This window comes from Triturus cristatus, chromosome 4_1 (genome assembly GCF_964204655.1).
Source record: "Triturus cristatus chromosome 4_1, aTriCri1.1, whole genome shotgun sequence".
In the NCBI taxonomy this organism is placed as follows: domain Eukaryota; kingdom Metazoa; phylum Chordata; class Amphibia; order Caudata; family Salamandridae; genus Triturus; species Triturus cristatus.
In genome coordinates, this window is record NC_140585.1 from 1,277,142,940 (window position 1) to 1,277,161,510 (window position 18,571).

At 39.5% G+C, this 18,571-nt stretch overlaps 1 protein-coding gene across 1 annotated transcript in view; it reads right to left on the reverse strand.

Moving 5' to 3' along the window:
- Positions 1-18,571, reverse strand: part of RAPGEF3 (Rap guanine nucleotide exchange factor 3) — an 870,850-nt gene that overhangs the window by 211,518 nt on the left and 640,761 nt on the right. The window lies entirely within an intron of this gene.

Below are 18,571 nucleotides of genomic sequence, written 5' to 3' on the forward strand. Positions count from 1 at the left end.
CAGGAACGAACCACTCAACGTTTGTAGATTCAATAAGTGCTTTTATTCAGGTTTCCATTCTCAAATGAATGACTTCACAAGGCATCCGCCTTACGCTCTTGACGTGTTTTGACCGCTCCACTGTGGTCTTGATCACATGACAACACTGCGTTTTTTTACGCTTTAAATATCTTCATGAACACCTAGTGCCCGTTAATTCAATGATAATGGAAAGCAGACTATCGAATCGCATAACTTGCCTTCACATGGACTCATAGATACAAGATATTTGTAAGTTTGATACAGCATAAAATAGATAAATAGAAAACATTCAACATGTAAATCAAAAACTTGTAATTCATTGGCCCAATCTCATTCCTCTCTGCTATATAAATATATTATTGTTATTCACAATGAATGTCGGCTGGGCTATAAACAAAATCATCATATTCACGAAAATGATAGTTTTAGATGTAAAAAATGGCACTGATGTAAATAATGGCTCAAATTCAAAAAAATCTGTTTAAAAACACAAATATCAAAATTGCTATATGCCTATAAATAATTACTTAATTTGCTGATACCATGCTGCTGCTGTTTTTATGTTCCATTACATTGTCGCCTCATAAAGTGCTATATGTACCCCATAAAGTGCGATGTGCATCTGATTGCACTATACCTATAAAGTGCAAAATGATTCAAAAAAGTGCTCTGTGCAAAAAATGTGCCAATATTGCTGGTTAAACTTGTTTGAAACCACATGAAGTCTCATGTTGGTAATTGTTCAACAGTGCATGACATTTCTGGCGATGTTACCTTGAAAGTATTAAAGTGCTAGTGCAAGATACTAATAATCATATCAAAATTTTCTTGCAGTGGTGGACCATATTGACTCATCTTTTAAGGACATCTCAAAATTATGGTTAAAAGGGGATTAACCAAGCACCATCTTACATTTACAACCTACTGCTGAAAGTTACTGATACCTCTGAAAACATACTGATAAAATGCCTTTCTAAAAAATTAGGTAAAGCCTTACTCATATTTAATCAATTTGGCATTTTGGTATTTAATTCTATTATAAATTCTGATTCCAGTTGCCTTAGTAGCCTTTCCCTGTTGCTTTCTCTTCTTAATGGAGGAATTGTTCCGATTATAAAATATTTAAGCTCCCTTATGTTGTTTTGATGTACTAGTTTAAAATGCCTGGCTATTACCGGTTAGCATGGATCGGAGTTAACTATAGCCCTTAAGTGCTGCAGGATTCTATTTTACACTTGGAGTTTGGTGCTTCCCACGTACTTTCTTCTGCAGGGGCACTCTAATACGTACACTGCATATTCAGTCCGGCAGGTATAATGCCCCTTGATCTTAATTGGTTTGTCACAGAATGCAGTTGTGTAACTCAGCATATTAACTCCAAATTTGCCGACTCTGCAAGACATGCATTTAAAAAAATACAGTCTTGAGTGACAACCTGTTTTGTGCCGGACTAATTTCCGGACTACGCCTAACTAGTGAATCCCTCATTGACGGTGAGCGTCTGAATGAAAGGGAGGGCTTGTCAGGAAGAATCTGATTTAAGGAGATTTTTCTGATCTGCTTCTCTTGTTTGCTGTAAGTTGTAATCATTCTGATCTCCTGTAGTTTCTCCCACGTATTTAGTGATGGTGTAGTGACAGGTTCCCTATTGCTATTCTCATTGAAGAGTCTGATCTCTCTAGGTTGGGCACTGGTGTTAAGTATGGCTTTCTGCAAATCATTGATATTGTACCCCCATCCAATAAATCTATCAGTTGCTTCTTTCTGACACTGCTGTAAATCAATTTCAGAGCTACAAATTCTTCGTATTCTTAAATATTCCCCGTAGGGGATGCTCCAAATCAAATGTCTGGGGTGTGTACTCATGGCATGCAGGATTGAATTCCCTGCTGTGATTTTCCTATGCAGCTTGGTTTGTACGATACCATGGTCTATGTACACTTGCACATCTAAAAACCTTATAGCCCTATTGCTGATATGGGCTGTGATTTTCAAAATCATCGTCTGTACAATGCCACCATCTCATCACGTGTGGTTCCCACAGCCAATTCAATTGTGTTTTGAGGACCTGCTCCCCCCACCAGCCCACGTGTAATCATGCATAGCTGGGGGAGAAGCAGGCCCCCATGGCTGCACCTCTCATCTGTTGGTAAATTTCTTTAGTGAACATAAAATAGTTATTTGTCAAACATAAATTGATAATTTTAATCAACATTTTGTTATGTTCATTTATATATACACACACACATATATATTCAAAAAAATCAGTCCTCACTTGGTGCGCTCAACCACAGGTGCTAGCGTGGGGCTGAACTGTCTGCCCAATCCAATTTTATCATCAAGGATACACTGCACTCGATACATTCCAAGTAGACATTCTTTATTCAGAACACCTCTGCTCCACCAACAAGTTTCGATCACATTTGGTCTTTCTCACGGTAGGTGAGTATGTTTTTAAAAAATGTTAATATACTGCTCCGACAATTGCTTATTAGGAATCATTGTGGGAGTTGGAGTTTCACCATACATATTTACAAGTATAAAGGACAGTGCTATTGGCAACATTTTGAACTCTTTGTTTTACTGTCCATATATTTCACATCGTGTCTGACTTACACTTGAAGTGACATGTTTAGTACATTATTGATGTAATTATTGGTTTTACACGAGGCATACCAACATAATGCAATCATTGTTATTTTGATTACAGTTTCTTTGTCATGATTGTTATTATTGGTGTTTGGTTTCTATAAGTAGAGAGATATCCAATCATAACCTCGTTGTTCTGTTCATAATTACTGGTATTGTACCATCTTAATATTCAATTCTTAATTTGACTAATTGCTGGTATAGTACCCTTAATTGGTACTTTGTTGGTATGTCCTTTTAATTTCTTAGTAAACGTATGACTGCAATGGGCATCAATATATGTTCAATTTATTCACGGCGTGTCTCAAGGTGTTTTTTTTAAAAGTTTCTGTCTTATAAATGTACATAAAGTTCCTCATTGTTATTCAGACCTGCTGGTTTCTTAGTTTTAAGTCTGATGATGCAAAGTGATTTTAACCTTTTCGGTGCGTCGCACGGCCAGGAGCCGTCTGACGCACCAGTGCTCATGTGGTTCGGACGGCTACCGGCCACCTGCGCACATGGCACTTGAAATCCCTCTGGTGTGTTATGTTTTGGACCCTTGCCTGTCATGGGTACTTGGCCCACCCACACAAGTGAGGCACCATTTTTATTGGGAGACCTGGGGGAACACTGGGTGGTAGGACATTTGTGTCAACCCTGTGACCCACACTGTTCCCACAGAGAAATTTGTATTTTTTTTCAGATAAATTTGAGGTTTTCAGGGGATTCTGGGTAGGAAAATGTTTGAGGGTCCACGCAAGCCATACCTCACTGGACTTCTCTGAGTGTCTATTTTTTTTAAATGTCTAGGTTTGGTAGGTTTCCCTAGATGGCCGTCGAGCCCTGGGCCAAAAATCCAGGTGAGCTCCTTTGCAAAACCAGGTCATTTTTTGATAGGTAATTTTGATGTCCCCTCAATGTTCTGGGCCCTTACCTGTCGCGGGCACTTGGCACACCCACACAAGTGAGGTACCATTTTCATTGGGAGAGTTTGGAGAATGCAGGGTGGGCAGAAGTTTATGGCTCCACGCAGATTCCAGAACTTTTCGTCACAGAAATGTGAGGAAAATGTGTTTTTTTTTACAAAGTTTGAGATTTGCATGGGATTCTGGGTAACATAACCTGGTGGGAGCCACACAAGTAATGCGATCTTGGATTCCCTCGGGTGTCTAGTTTTAAAAAATATATAGGTTGGCTAGGTTTCCCTAGGTGCCGGCAGAGCTAGGGTTCAAAATCCACAGCTAGGCCCTTTGCAAAAAAAGTTTCAGTTTTCACTGTAAAAATATGTTGTGTCCACGTTGAGTTTTGGTTTCCTGTCGCGGTCACTAGGCCTACCCTCACAAGTGAGGTACCATTTCTATCCGGAGACTTTGGGAAATGCGGGGTGAGTGGAACTTTGTGGATCCACACAGATTCCAGATCTTTCCATCACAGAAATCTGAGGAAAAGATGTGCTTTTTTACAAATTTTCTGATTTGCAAGGGATTATAGGTAACAGACTCTGGTGAAAGCCACACAAGTCATCCTATCCTGGCTTCCCGTGGGTATCTAGTTTTTAAAAATGTATAGGTTTGCTAGGTTTCTCTAGGTGCCGGCAGAGCTAGGGGTCAAAATCCACGGCTAGGAACTTTTAAAAAAAGGGTCAGTTTTCACTGTTAAAATGTGGTGTGTCCACTTCGTGTTTATGCCCGTTTCCTGTCGCAGACACGAGCCCTACCCTCACAAGTGAAGAACCATTTCTATTAGGAGGCTTTGGGCAATGTGGGGTGGGTGAAATTTTGTGGATCCACGCAGATTCCAGAACTTTCCATAACAGAAATGTAAGGAAAATTTTTTTTTTTTACAAAGTTTGAGGTTTGCAAGGGATTCTGAGTAATAGAACCTGGAGAGAACTTCACAAGTCACCCCATTCTGCATTCCCCTGTGAATCTAGTTTTAAAAAATGTATAGGTTTGCTAGGTTTCCTTAGGTGCCGGCTGAGCTAGGGTTTACAATCCACAGCTAGGCAATTTGCTAAAAAAGGTCAGTTTTCACTGGAACAATGTGGTGTCCACGTTGCGTAGTGGGCTGTTTCCTGTCACGGGCACTAGGCCTACCCACACAAGTGAGGTACCATTTTTATTGGGAGATTTTGGGGAATGTGGGGTGGGTGGCAATTTGTGGATCCATGCAAATTCCAGAACTTCCCATCACAGAAATGTGAGGGAAATGTTTTTTTTTTCTTCAAAGTTCCAGATTTGCAAGGGATTCTGGGTAACAGAACCTGGTGAGAGCCACACAAGTCACCCATCCTGTATTCTCCTGGGTGTCAAGTGTTCAAAAATGTATATCTTTGCTAGGTTTCCCTAGGTGCTAGCTGAGCTAGGGTTCAAAATCCACAGCTAGGCAGATTGAGAAAAAAGAGTCTGTTTTTACTGGAAGAATTTGATGTGTCCATGTTGCGTTTCGGGCCGTTTCCTGTCGTGGACACTAGGCCCACCCACACAAGTGTGGTAACATTTTTATCCGGAGACATAAGGGAACACAGAATTGTAGAACAATTGTTATTACCAAATTGACTTTCTTTGCATTTTTTCCCTTCCACGTGTAAGACAATTTGTAAAAAAACTGTCATTTTGAAAAATGACCTCAAATTCACATGCTTGTATGGGTACCCACAATTTTGGAGGGGTGCAAAAAACCACTGCTTATAAACTCTATATTTTGTTCCCATTGCAGAAATATATTGGTTTCCTTGGTACCAATTTTTCACTCTTTATATTTTACCAAATGAATTGCTATATACCTGTTACACAATAAAAAACAATTGCAAGACGCAGTTCAGCTATTGGCTCTGGGTTCCTCTGGTCTTCAACCTACAAGTCCTATATATCCCCACAACCTGAATGGTCCAGCAGATGTAATAGTATATTGCTTTCAAAAATGTGTCATACTTAGAAGAAGTTACAGGTGAAAACGTAGGCACAAATGGCAGTTTTTTTTAACTCAATTTCAATATTTTCTATTTTCAACTGTCAGTTTCTATTAAAAAAAAAACTCAAAGGATCTACACAAATGACCCCTTGCTAAATTCAGAATGTTGTCTTGTTACCAGAAATGTATAGCTTTCTGGGATCCAATATGGGTTTCACACCGATTTTTACCACTAACTGGAACGAAGTTGAAAGCACGAAAAATAGGCTATGTCTCAGTGAAAAGCCAAAACTGTGTAGAAAATGTTGGTTTCTAACAAAAGTCTGCCTGTCCCTGAAAGCTGAGAAGATGGTGATTTCAGCATCATAAACCCTTTGTTGATACGATTTGCAGGAAAAAAACAGACTCTTTCTTCTGCAGCAATTATTTTACCATTTAAAAAAAAAAAAAAAATGTAGCGGTATCTTGGCTAATTTCTGGGGCTCTTCCAGGGGAATCCACAAGCCTTGGGTACCTTTAGAATCCTCAGGGAGTTGGAAAAAAGGGTGCAACTTTGGCGTGGATACCTTATGTGGACAAAAAGTTACAGGGGCCCAAGCACGAACTACCCCAAATAGCCACAAAAAAAAGACTTAGCACTGGCGGTGGGAAAGGCCTAGCACCACAAGGATTAATTGTCTTAATCTTTGAATTCTATTGCCTCTATGTTAATTCTGAGGAATCATGCCTAGTCCAACGAAATGCATTGATTTCTAATAGCTCTTTTTGCATTGAGCAAGATGCTTAGCTCTGTTTTTACTGGAAGAATTTGATGTGTCCATGTTGCGTTTCGGGCCGTTTCCTGTCGTGGACACTAGGCCCACCCACACAAGTGTGGTAATATTTTTATCCGGAGACATAAGGGAACACAGAATTGTAGAACAATTGTTATTACCAAATTGACTTTCTTTGCATTTTTTCCCTTCCACGTGTAAGACAATTTGTAAAAAAACTGTCATTTTGAAAAATGACCTCAAATTCACATGCTTGTATGGGTACCCACAATTTTGGAGGGGTGCAAAAAACCACTGCTTATAAACTCTATATTTTGTTCCCATCGCAGAAATATATTGGTTTCCTTGGTACCAATTTTTCACTCTTTATATTTTACCAAATGAATTGCTATATACCTGTTACACAATAAAAAACAATTGCAAGACGCAGTTCAGCTATTGGCTCTGGGTTCCTCTGGTCTTCAACCTACAAGTCCTATATATCCCTACAACCTGAATGGTCCAGCAGATGTAATAGTATATTGCTTTCAAAAATGTGTCATACTTAGAAGAAGTTACAGGTGAAAACGTAGGCACAAATGGCAGTTTTTTTTAACTCAATTTCAATATTTTCTATTTTCAACTGTCAGTTTCTATTAAAAAAAAAAACTCAAAGGATCTACACAAATGACCCCTTGCTAAATTCAGAATGTTGTCTTGTTACCAGAAATGTATAGCTTTCTGGGATCCAATATGGGTTTCACACCGATTTTTACCACTAACTGGAACGAAGTTGAAAGCACGAAAAATAGGCTATGTCTCAGTGAAAAGCCAAAACTGTGTAGAAAATGTTGGTTTCTAACAAAAGTCTGCCTGTCCCTGAAAGCTGAGAAGATGGTGATTTCAGCATCATAAACCCTTTGTTGATACGATTTGCAGGAAAAAAACAGACTCTTTCTTCTGCAGCAATTATTTTACCATTTAAAAAAAAAAAAAATGTAGCGGTATCTTGGCTAATTTCTGGGGCTCTTCCAGGGGAATCCACAAGCCTTGGGTACCTTTAGAATCCTCAGGGAGTTGGAAAAAAGGGTGCAACTTTGGCGTGGATGCCTTATGTGGACAAAAAGTTACAGGGGCCCAAGCACGAACTACCCCAAATAGCCACAAAAAAAAGACTTAGCACTGGCGGTGGGAAAGGCCTAGCACCACAAGGATTAATTGTCTTAATCTTTGAATTCTATTGCCTCTATGTTAATTCTGAGGAATCATGCCTAGTCCAACGAAATGCATTGATTTCTAATAGCTCTTTTTGCATTGAGCAAGATGCTTAGCTGTTGCATAATTCAGATGGTTGTTTTTGACTGCTCTTATATGTTCTAGTATTTTCTTCTCAGGCATACATATACTGTTTCCTACATATCTTAATACACATGCACATTGAATGTTCTATACGACAAATTTCGTGTTGCAGGTAATTTTGTGGGCTATTTGATTAGTCTATCTTCGTTATCTTTAATGCTTTGCATATTGATCCCTATTTTGCGTGCCTTGCAACTACTGAAGTTCACAAAGCCATTATGTCGATCTTCTAGCCAATTCTTTTTAGATTTCTCTAGAAAATGGCTTTTCACTAGATCAGGTGTTTCAAACCAGTCGATCGGGAGCTACCAGTGGCTACCACACACCTTCAGAGTAGCTTACAGCCATGAGTTTGTTTTTAAGTAAGTGCTGGGTCACATTTCCCTTTCGAAATTATGGGAAGGCTGTGTTTATTTTACATTATTATCAGACTGCAGATAGCAAGGTCTGATAATGAGCAGTGGCCAGTCAGATTTATGACCTAGGCTGGGCACAGAGGGGAAGAACTAATGTACTGAAGTATTTAACTTTTAAAAGTCCTTGTCAACTCAATATTGGAACATGAGAAAAAAATTATATTTCTGAATGCTTTTAAAGAGGAGAAAATGTATATTAAAAGTTACCTTAATGATTAAGTTAACTCTTCATATACATTTTCTCCTATTTCAAAGTCATGTATTTGCAAACAGTAGGCTTCTTGCTCCCACGTGCCATATGTGTAACTGAAAAATCCAGTAATTATTTTAAGTGGGATAAATTTAAAGTGCAGAAAAACGTTCCATACTTTGAACATTTTGCAGAACATTTTTCTGCACTTTAAATTGATCCCACTTAAAAAGAAATGGTTGTATGTTTATGCTACACGTGTAACAGTGCCACATATTGGGAAAGGTATGTCCTGTGCTACAAGTACGTACGACACAGGCTCTCAGTCACCTACAGACATACATCCCATTCATACGCACAATACATCCCAAAGATTACGCTCTTGCTGACACACATGGCAGCCCTGTCATAGTGCTCCTAGTCAAAGTATTTTCTTCAAACCATAGTATCTGGCTCTATGGACATTAGTCCTAAAGTAAATGAAGCCGGATGTGGGGGAATCTGGTAACAAAGCACAAGTTATTTAGCCCTCAGTTACTCACATTGATTTACACTGATCAGAAGTACCTCTCACTACAGAAAAGGTTGGAGACCCCTGCACTACAGGATCTTTTAAGGATTTGGTTTTCCTGAAGGGCACTAGAGGCTGAAGACCTAAGCATGATCCAATATCTAGGTCCTTAGATATCGGATGCCACTATTTTTTAATTACGTTAGTGATTTTCTTGCATTCTTTGCTGTATGTTATTATGAATCTGGGTGTTTTTTGTTTTGATTGTATGGGTTGTCAATGCTTGTGTTTCCCTCTAAGTAATCAATGTCTCTGCACAAGATATATTTTGGACTTTTTCTATACAGTTTTTTAGATATTTTGATTTGTATCCTCTGGTTTGCAATCTATGTACTATGTCTGAGAACTTTTCTTCTGCGACTTTATCTTTGGAATATTTCTGTTGCATTCTGATAAGTTCTCCATATGGAATGCTTTTAATCAATGAACCTGGATTGAAGCTAGTGCAATGATATATGCCGTTGGTTGATGTTTCTTTTCTATACAGAGTAGAATGATTTTCACCTTGATCTATACAAATCTGTGTCCCAAAAATAATTTTCGTTTTACTGGTTGTACAGGTGAATGATAGTCCTACACTGCTTTGATTCAATCTGTCAAAATGATTTCTGAATTCACTGTCATTCCCAGTACAAATTAAAAATAAGTCTTCTATGTATCTGACCTATAGTACTATCTTTTTCAATTCTTGTTGGTTTTCTGTTCCCCAAGCAATTTCCTTTTCCCACTATATCGTAATGATATTGGCATAGTTCGGTGAAATGATATGCCCATGGCAATTTTGAATTTATGCTGATAACATTTGTGTTTCCTCTTCATATTTTCAATATCAGATTAGAAAAATAGGAAGAGAAAACAGAAGAAAAAAAAAGCGAAAGTTCCTATGAGATGAGATGGACTATAAACAAGGCAGAATTTTAACATTTGCTAAAAGATTCGAGGCCTTGAAACAAAACTATAAAAAATAAAGACATTTTTAACAGAAGTAACTAGTGAATCTGATATAAGTGAAAGTGAAGTGACAATTAGCTGCACTTTTCAACTCAGATCAACTCTTTTAGAGGAAATGAGATTAATGTATCTGGTTCAGACAATGACAAGGGGAAGGGGCAGAGGAAGAGGAGGAGGCAGACACAGTGGCAGAGGAGATTCAAAGTCTACAAAAGTAAAAGAAAAACAAGGAGATAAAGGAGGAAAAAAGACAATATCCTTGACGCTATTTGAGCAAGAAGAAGCAATGAATGATGATGCAAACCTTATAATCAAGTAAGTTCTATTTATCTCAGGCAACTATTACTGTTGAATTTCTATGATTTTATATGAGTGAAATCTGAGCCGTTTACAGAGTGGTGGGGAAAGGAGGCGAGACTCAGGCACTTGCGGGGGCCGGCTTTTTATTTAAAAAAAAAATTTATTAGTGGAGGGGGCTACATGGCCCCTCCTTCCCGGGGCTGATTTCGGCCCAAGGACCCCATCCCCCGGGGTCAGGCCATTTTGGAATAAGGGAGGGGGTGGTGCAGCCTCCCCTTCACAGGGCCGATTTCGACCCTGGGTACCACAGGGCCCGGCCACCATTCTGGGTGTAAACAAGAGAGAAAAGAGAAATGCATGTTATTGTTACATATTGTAAGGTTACACAGTAAGGTATAAGTTTCAGCAATAGAAATGCTTATGTAAATATTAAATCATTACACAGCTGTAACCCAGCAAATTACTTCTACATTTATTTCAAGCAATTCATTTTCTCTTTTTTCACTTTTCACAGCTTTTATATGTGTACATCATAAACATTGTACTGTCTAAATATTCATCTTTGAACAGTGGAGAAAACCCAGCACTGTACAGTATAACACTATAAATAAGTGACAATATGCATTGCACTCACTACAAATGCTTAATACATTATTATAGCTATAGCTACTGAACTAATTTTAAGAAACATTTAAAAACATTATGATATTACAAGTTGTCCATTACTCAAGATAGATGTAGAATTTTGGAGGCCGCTTTGAAGACATCATCCCTGGTAGGCCAAATGATGTCCCAAACACTGATGATCCATGAAGAACAATCACAGTATATCAATTTTTAAACAGTAATCCTCCTTAGAACTTTGGATGAAGAAAGAAGAGGTATGAATTTGGAAGATTGAAAGGCAGTTTATGTTTCAATGTAAGCTTGCTGTTATTGCATTCCGTTCATCCACTTACACTTCTTAAGTACACAATGTAGTTTCCTGAAGTTTTAAAAAGTCCTGCATGAAAATTGATAGCGACTGTAGTGTAAATTCTTCCAGAAATTTTTATTTATTCTGCTTTGAAGTTTGTCATTTCAGTTTCCATTATAGATCCATCTGCTCTGCATCGTTGTGGCATTAATATAATATAGTTTCCACTTCTCTGTAACTGCAATGCAGACATATATTCTGATCTACAATTTGGGCAGGTCAGATTTTGGTTAGCGTTTTTGATCAATCTGTCAAATGGCACAGCTTTGAAATCCAGGAATTGTTCAGAATTGATTTTAGTGGTAGATGCAAAAGAGCAATCTTCACAGTCAGGCGTCCATGTGTAACTCCGTCCAAATAGCGTATCAATATTACTTCTTCTTGATTCAGAACTCCAGGGATGACCATAAGAAAATTATTTTGCGTCTTGCTGAGTGTTGAGAGTAATACTACAGATCAACTATATATGTCTACTAGATCTCCAATGCTTGAAACACAATGTACTACAGTTCAATCACTACGTAAACATTCCAGCAAACAACACAGTTGACAGCAGAATCGGCTGTCTGCTTTATGTTGAATTGCATCTATAAGATACGGTAAATAGAAGAGTACATTGAGAACAACATTAGCATAGTAGTTGACATCATTACTATTTTCCAGCTGGAAACCTGCATTATCTCCCTCGTTTTACAGTTTTTTCATGTTAAAACCTTCTTCCTTATCTTTCTTTTGCTTTTTTTTAGGAACATCTATCGATTCTTTTATAAGCTTCTACTTTTAACAGATTATCTGTTCCTCATAAATAGGATACTGTCTTAAGTGAGGAACACTTCTTAACTGATTGTACTCTCTGACACAACATGCATTAGCACTCTCTTTCTTTTCATCAAAATCGACCAAAAGCAAACCAGACAATGTTCTAATTCGAGACAATGGTGCATATGATGTATCTTATTTGAATACAGTACTTTCAATATCAGTGAAAGTTGCAGCTACTCTTAAACCTTGTGATTTATGGTTAGTAATCTGTTTCACGCCATCAATCTGATCAAACTCTATGGCTAAGTATTCAACCTCATCCCTATTCAGAAAACTAATTAAATCAATCACTTAAACCCATTGCACCATTTACTAATCATTCCTCAACATTTAAATTACTCAGAAAATTGCTCTACCGTTTTTGCACACGTGTAAACACTTTTCTAATCCTGCAGTCCTAGATACAGATTTGTCCAGTGAATCCAATTTTTATTTTAGTTTTCACTTAGTAGTATTGTCACTCCCTGGTGTTCCATTTTGTCGATAGCTGTGAGTTCCAAAATGTCTTCTTTCTTCAGTTTTAGTAATTGTTTCTGAAAATTGAAACATGCTTGAAGTGTAAGCATTAAACAAACTATAGCTTTACCTTTTTCACTGAAATTGAACATTAGTTGTGCTGCTGTGTTGTTAGAGAATAGTTTCTTGATAAGTCAACTTTCTAAGATAATACTTTTACCTTTGTTTGTCAGAATTCCAACTCAAATGTCGTTTAGAATTTTTCTGCATACCTTATCAGACGCCTGGCGCATATTTTTCACTAGCTCCTTGTATTGAAAGTTTTGCCAAATGTTTACATTTCCAATACTCCTTAATGAATTTCGAGTTTCATCATACAGAAGTGTCTTGAAAACAGGCTTTCAATTCATGGGGGTTAGTTGCAGTGAGTCACCAAAGACAATTAAGTGCTGATCTCTAAACATCACGTTGTACTCTGTTCTTAAAATCTGTTGCATTCTCAAGTGAATGAAGGCAAGCGTTATATTTGAGACAAAGCTTACCTCATCGATGATTAAAAGCTTCAGCTTCTTCAATACTCTTGACACTTCATGACAAGCTTCACTGGATAACTTCTGGTACGCCAGTTTATTATCATGCTCAACAGGAACTATTAGTAGTCAATGTAGGGTAATTGCTTTAATACAGTGTCCAGCTAATCCAGTTGGTGCTGTTACTACGCACAATAAATATGATTCTGTTGTCCTCTTTAGGTAAGTGGTAAAAACATTAACTAAAAAGCATTTCCCTGTGGCAGCTTGGCCACTAATGCATAATAGTATTGCTTAAATGATAAGAATTTGAATAATTATTTCTTCTCATGGATGAATCCATGCTCTATTTTCTCTTTTATCTCCATATAAATGTATTTCTGGTCATCGTTCAGTTGTCCAACTAACTGTTCAAAATCAACAGTTGACTGTCTTGCTTGTTCCATTGCAGTTTTCACCTCATTCATGGCAATGCAGCTTCATTTTCAATAATGGGTTTTCAAAGAGAATCTTGACTCAGTGATACAGAACTTTGACTGCTTTGGAGACTCTCCTTAGCTACCTTAGTTGCAATAGTTTCTTCCTGTTGATTCTTATAATTTGACATTTACAAATATTTTGTGAAGACTAAACACTGGATGCTGTCTTTTACAGCATTCAAACAATCTTCATAGTAGTCATAGTCTCCAAGTAATTCCGATTCGGCACGCCAAGGCTTGAAGAGTTGTAAAAGTACCAAATAGAAAAACTCTCTTCTATCGGGAGTTCGGGAACTACGTTTTCTGTGGTTTATAGATTTCCTTTAGTGAGTCTCACCAAACAACCGTCACATCCAACTACTGCATATTTCCCTTCCTCTATGTTTTCTGTTACATTGCTTGTGTATCTGTTGTGTTGAAGGACTTCATAAAGGCACATGTTTTCTAGATGTGTACTCCTTCTTGGATAGCATGTATATAACATATTTGATTTCACAACGTCTGTACTTTCCAGATCAAACTCTACTAGGTACTGCATTTTTGGGACAGACTTTAACACTCTATTTTGACTACTTGCTAGGCCTAGACTTACTAAGACAATTCCTCTTGATTTTGAGAACAAATTAGCCTAACTCAATCAATGACAGCACTGCTATAGTCCCATCTCCCTATGGGAAAGAATTTTCAAGCTGAAGCTGTACAATTTCTTGGTTAAAGTCGTTTCTGCAGAAATCTCTCTCCACATCTCCTTTATCTCTGTCTTCCCTGACTTTATAATATATGAAGTAACACACCGAGCAACAGCGATGGAGTTGTTTACAAAAAATTGTAGATCCATATTTGCATTCCACATCTTGAGACTCACAGGGTTGTAGTCATTAATGCAATTGGAAGCCTCTGTTCTTCTCAGGTTGTATGTGTTTTTTGGTGATTTCCATGTCACAGAATTTCTGACTGCAGACAAAAAACTGTTCACTCTTCCCTGAGAAATATCAGGTCATGGGAATCCAAATAGACATTTTGTGTAAAAATTCTCCCTTGCATCTGTATTTTGGACGACAGTACTTCCCACATCTATGACTTTGAAAGCGTAGAACTTATTGTCTCAGGCCCTTTACATTACCGTCTTTTGGGATGGCATATGTCACATACTGTTCTATGAAAGACAAGAAAGACTCATCAGTGTCACAATCTGTTCCAAATTTCAGTGCATCTTTTACCCATAATAGCATGTGACTATGAGGAGCACCTCTTGCTTGGTATTCTTTTCCCTAAAAAAATCAGTTACTTTGCAAAGAGGAGGATTTATTTTGATGCAGATGAAAGACAACATAGCTTGAAACCTGTAGTTGAAATATCTACAAACATTAGCAAGATCCAAAAAGCAAAGATCTCCTGCTGTCTTGATATTGATGTCCTTGTGTTTGAGTTCACTTCTCTCAAAAACTCAAGCAAGTCATCCCACGCGTACTTAGCAGGGGCGGCTGGTATTAAGGGGGTAGGGGGCGTTGACCTACCTACCAGCATCGGGGAAAACTAAAGGGAGAGAGAATGAAGCCCCTCTTTTAAAACGGCTCCATGGTGTTTAATGAACACCATGGAGCCGTTTTAAAAGAAGCCTCACTGCTTGGTGCTCCCCCGTGAAACGAAAAAAAAGATTTTACATAGTTTGAGTGAAACTATGTAAAATCTTTTTCTTGTGCTTGTCTCGGAGTCTTCCTGCGGAAGAGCGCATGTGCAAAGCTGGGCGAGGACTATTCCTTGCCCTCGAGGCAAGTGAGGAGGCTGGTGACATCAGCCTTGTGGGAGTGGCTGCATAAAGTGGCAGGGCATGGCTTTCAAATGGGGCGCTAAGGAATTGGCCCAGGGCGCGGTCAGTGGAGCACCATTCAGGATAATGGGAAGGGGCAGGGCTGGCGCATAGTGCGGGGGAAGTGGCTATACAACTTTGGCAGCCCCTATTTCACAACACAGTTGCTGGGAAAGAAAGGCACCTACAGCCGTGGTGGTTTTAAACGAGCGCACAGCAGGTTGGTTTACGTCTTTAAAGTTACAGAGAGCTGCCATTAATTATAAAGTAGTGACTCGGAGTCTTCCTGCTTGATTTTGTGTCGTCCATAGCACCAGGACGGGCGGGAACAGAGGTGGCGTGGAACCCGGCCCAGGAGGAGCAGAGGCGGCACGGCCAGGACCCGGTCAGGTAAGTTTCATTTATTTTTTGTCCCCTCCAGTAAAGCCGACCTGTCCGTTCTGCGTCCGAGCCGAGGCACTCCTGAAAAAATACAAGTTCAAGCCAGGCTACCTACAGATCATCGACATTAGCCCCCAGGAGCTGATGAGCAAAATCCAGGACTACCTGCAGCAGCTCACGGGTGAGCGGACGGTGAGTGGCAGCTTCTTTAGTAATAGTCATACGAGGCGGGTTAGCACTTAGCAGAAACCTCGCTCCTGTATTCACCGTTTACTTCTCACTAATTTTTCGGGACTGTTTGTGACATTCTTTCTGAGGCAGAATTTCCTCCTGGAAGGGGGAGGAGGTGAAAGCGCCGAATGATTATTTTCAGTTTTTCTTTGCGCTTTATGCTCTTTCTTCAGTCACGCCACTGTATCTGGTGGGGGGGGGCGATACTTTATTGTAAAGAGTGAATTGTTGAAGATGTACACTGAGTGACCGGGGAAAATAGCTCTTATGTAAGTTCTCATTTTACTGTCTTCTTGTAAATAGGAAGGTTGCATATGGACACCGCATGTAATTCCCCCCCTCCCCCTTGTGTATTGCGAGTGTAAAATCTTTACGCCACTAGTTGGGACCTTCATTCTGCGCTAACTTGTGAGATTGCTCCGTAGGTACTGATTTACGTAAGCAGGTTTGGAGAAGGCCAAGGTGGGGTCTTGGCTTCTCGTCAAAAGGTTTCCACCAGATTAATGAAACAATAGGCGATCGATTTGCAGCTGCGCCACCTGCGTTTACAAATATCCATTGTCACCGGAACTAGCTATTGCGCTTGGAGAGAAACAAAAGTAAAGTTCACCCACGATGTGTTTGTTTGCTATTTGCTGCTGCTTCTGGTGTTATTTTTTTTAACTTGTGTGAAAGGTGGTGTGCATCTAAGCACTGAGATTAGTCTTGTTAGTGCACGTCTCACGATGGGTATTTTCCCCAGTAATAGAAAGTGATTCTTCGCTGTCACTGCTCTTGTGCACACTGCATGCAGATCGGGCATCATTATAGGAATTCACTGATCTTCACGGCCTCATTTATTTGTATTGCTAACAAGTTGCCTTTGCCCTTTGGGATCACGCTGCAACTTAGGACCAAATTAAACATAATGATGAGAAGGCGGTCTTGGAATCTAGTGTGTGTTTAGGGGCGGGGCGTGTTGCACCGTGCAGACCGGCGAAATTATGCAACCGTTTCATGCCATTAAGACCGCTGTTTTAGGGCAGACAGGACAGGACTCATACTTAATACACGTCCATTAATAACTGTAGGATTTATATCTTACGCATGTAGGCGAATAAGGTGGAAAACGAAGAGCACAACCCGTTGTCCCACCCCCCTTGCCCAGCCTGCCTTCCCTGGTGACTCCGCCGGCTTGGTGGGGAAGCTTGTTAAAAACCGGGGGTTGCATTACGCAGAAAAAATATTAGTCACGATTTTTTGTCAAACTAGATGTTTGGGAGGTTGGAGGTTAGTGGGTTTTTGGTGCCTTCTGTGGAACAGCTCGAGATTTATTTAAAGTATTGTCACAGTAGTGCAGTGCAGAGCACAGATTTCTGATGATTAGAAACGTAGCTTCCCTCTGCAAAGACCCACATATAATTTATGATATTGGAGTAAATTACATGTGCAATTTACACATTTGGAAAAAATCCCCTCATTTCCAGCTGCCTTTGCATCAATAAGCGCCCTGCTCCCACCCGCTGTTGCATATTGATTTTCAGCTGGCTGTGCTGTTGTTTCTCAACACCAGAGCAGTTTAGGGGAAAAGCAATTCCTGCAGTGTTCTGTATTGTTTTTTCTGTCTCTCTCCCCCCTCTAGGCCCATTTTATTTTCTGGAATACCCTCTGCATGTAGTGACCTATGAACTCAGTCGGTGTAGAGTCCAACAACATTCTTGTCTAGGGGGTCTTCAATCTGAGGCCTTACAAGAGGTTTACAAGTGATGTCTCTCCCCCTTAAGTAGCGTCCATTAAAGCTGTAATTTGTTTGCCTGTTTGGCCAGGAGAGTTCCCCCCGAAGGGGTGTCTGCAGTGTTCCATGAATTATCCGGCGTGCACCTTTGTGCTTGTGGGTTGGACATACTGTGCTTTTGTAAGTACCAGTACTCATTTTAGTCTTGATTCGTTGCTATGGTTGGCTCTCCATTACCAGCGCTCAGATCAGAGACACAATAGTTCAAGCTAAAATGGATGGGCAGGCCTGGGCGATAAACATGGATGTTGTCAGGTAGTCCTTTAGGCGAAAACACTATTGCTATCTGTCCAAATTGATAACTATTACAGAAAAGAATTGTACGTCTTTTCATTCTATGCAGCCTTCTGTGCTCTCAACTTGTCTTGCTCGTCTCAAGTGCTGTTTTTCTCATCGCGCTCGCCGCTGTGCACCATGCCAATATTATTACGCCTCACCACTTTCAAATGTCACCAGCCACCACTGGTACTTAGCATAAGTGAGTGTCAGAAACCAAGAAGGTGCACCTAGGTTTCTCAACATGCATTTCAGTTCTCCATGATGACAATACTAATATTTGTTGGTGCCACATTGGCACGCCATTACGTTAATCAAGTTGTACTCGAAGTTTTCATCCTTTTTTAGGAACTTCCACAACAAAATCCTTCGCAGAGAGATTTTGGTGATCAATTCCTGTCTTTAGTACGTGGTTTACAGCATATGAAAGTAGAGACAAGTCAATCTCAAAGAGAAGAGGGAATATGTATGGAATACATTTTTCAATCCTCTGAATATAATCGTGTTGATCAGGATTCAGCTCTTGCTATCTGTACAGGTCGGTCATCATATCGGCCACCTGCTCCTGTGTAAATTAGTTGGGGAAAACAGCCAGCCTCTTTCCCCAGACACTCATGGCAGCTCCTTTTGCTTATTTCATTTGAAGGAGATCAATAGCATCACCAATTATTTCTTTAGACTGTAGGGGATGGATGCTATAGTGTTCATAAATTTCTTCTGATCTGGATCAAT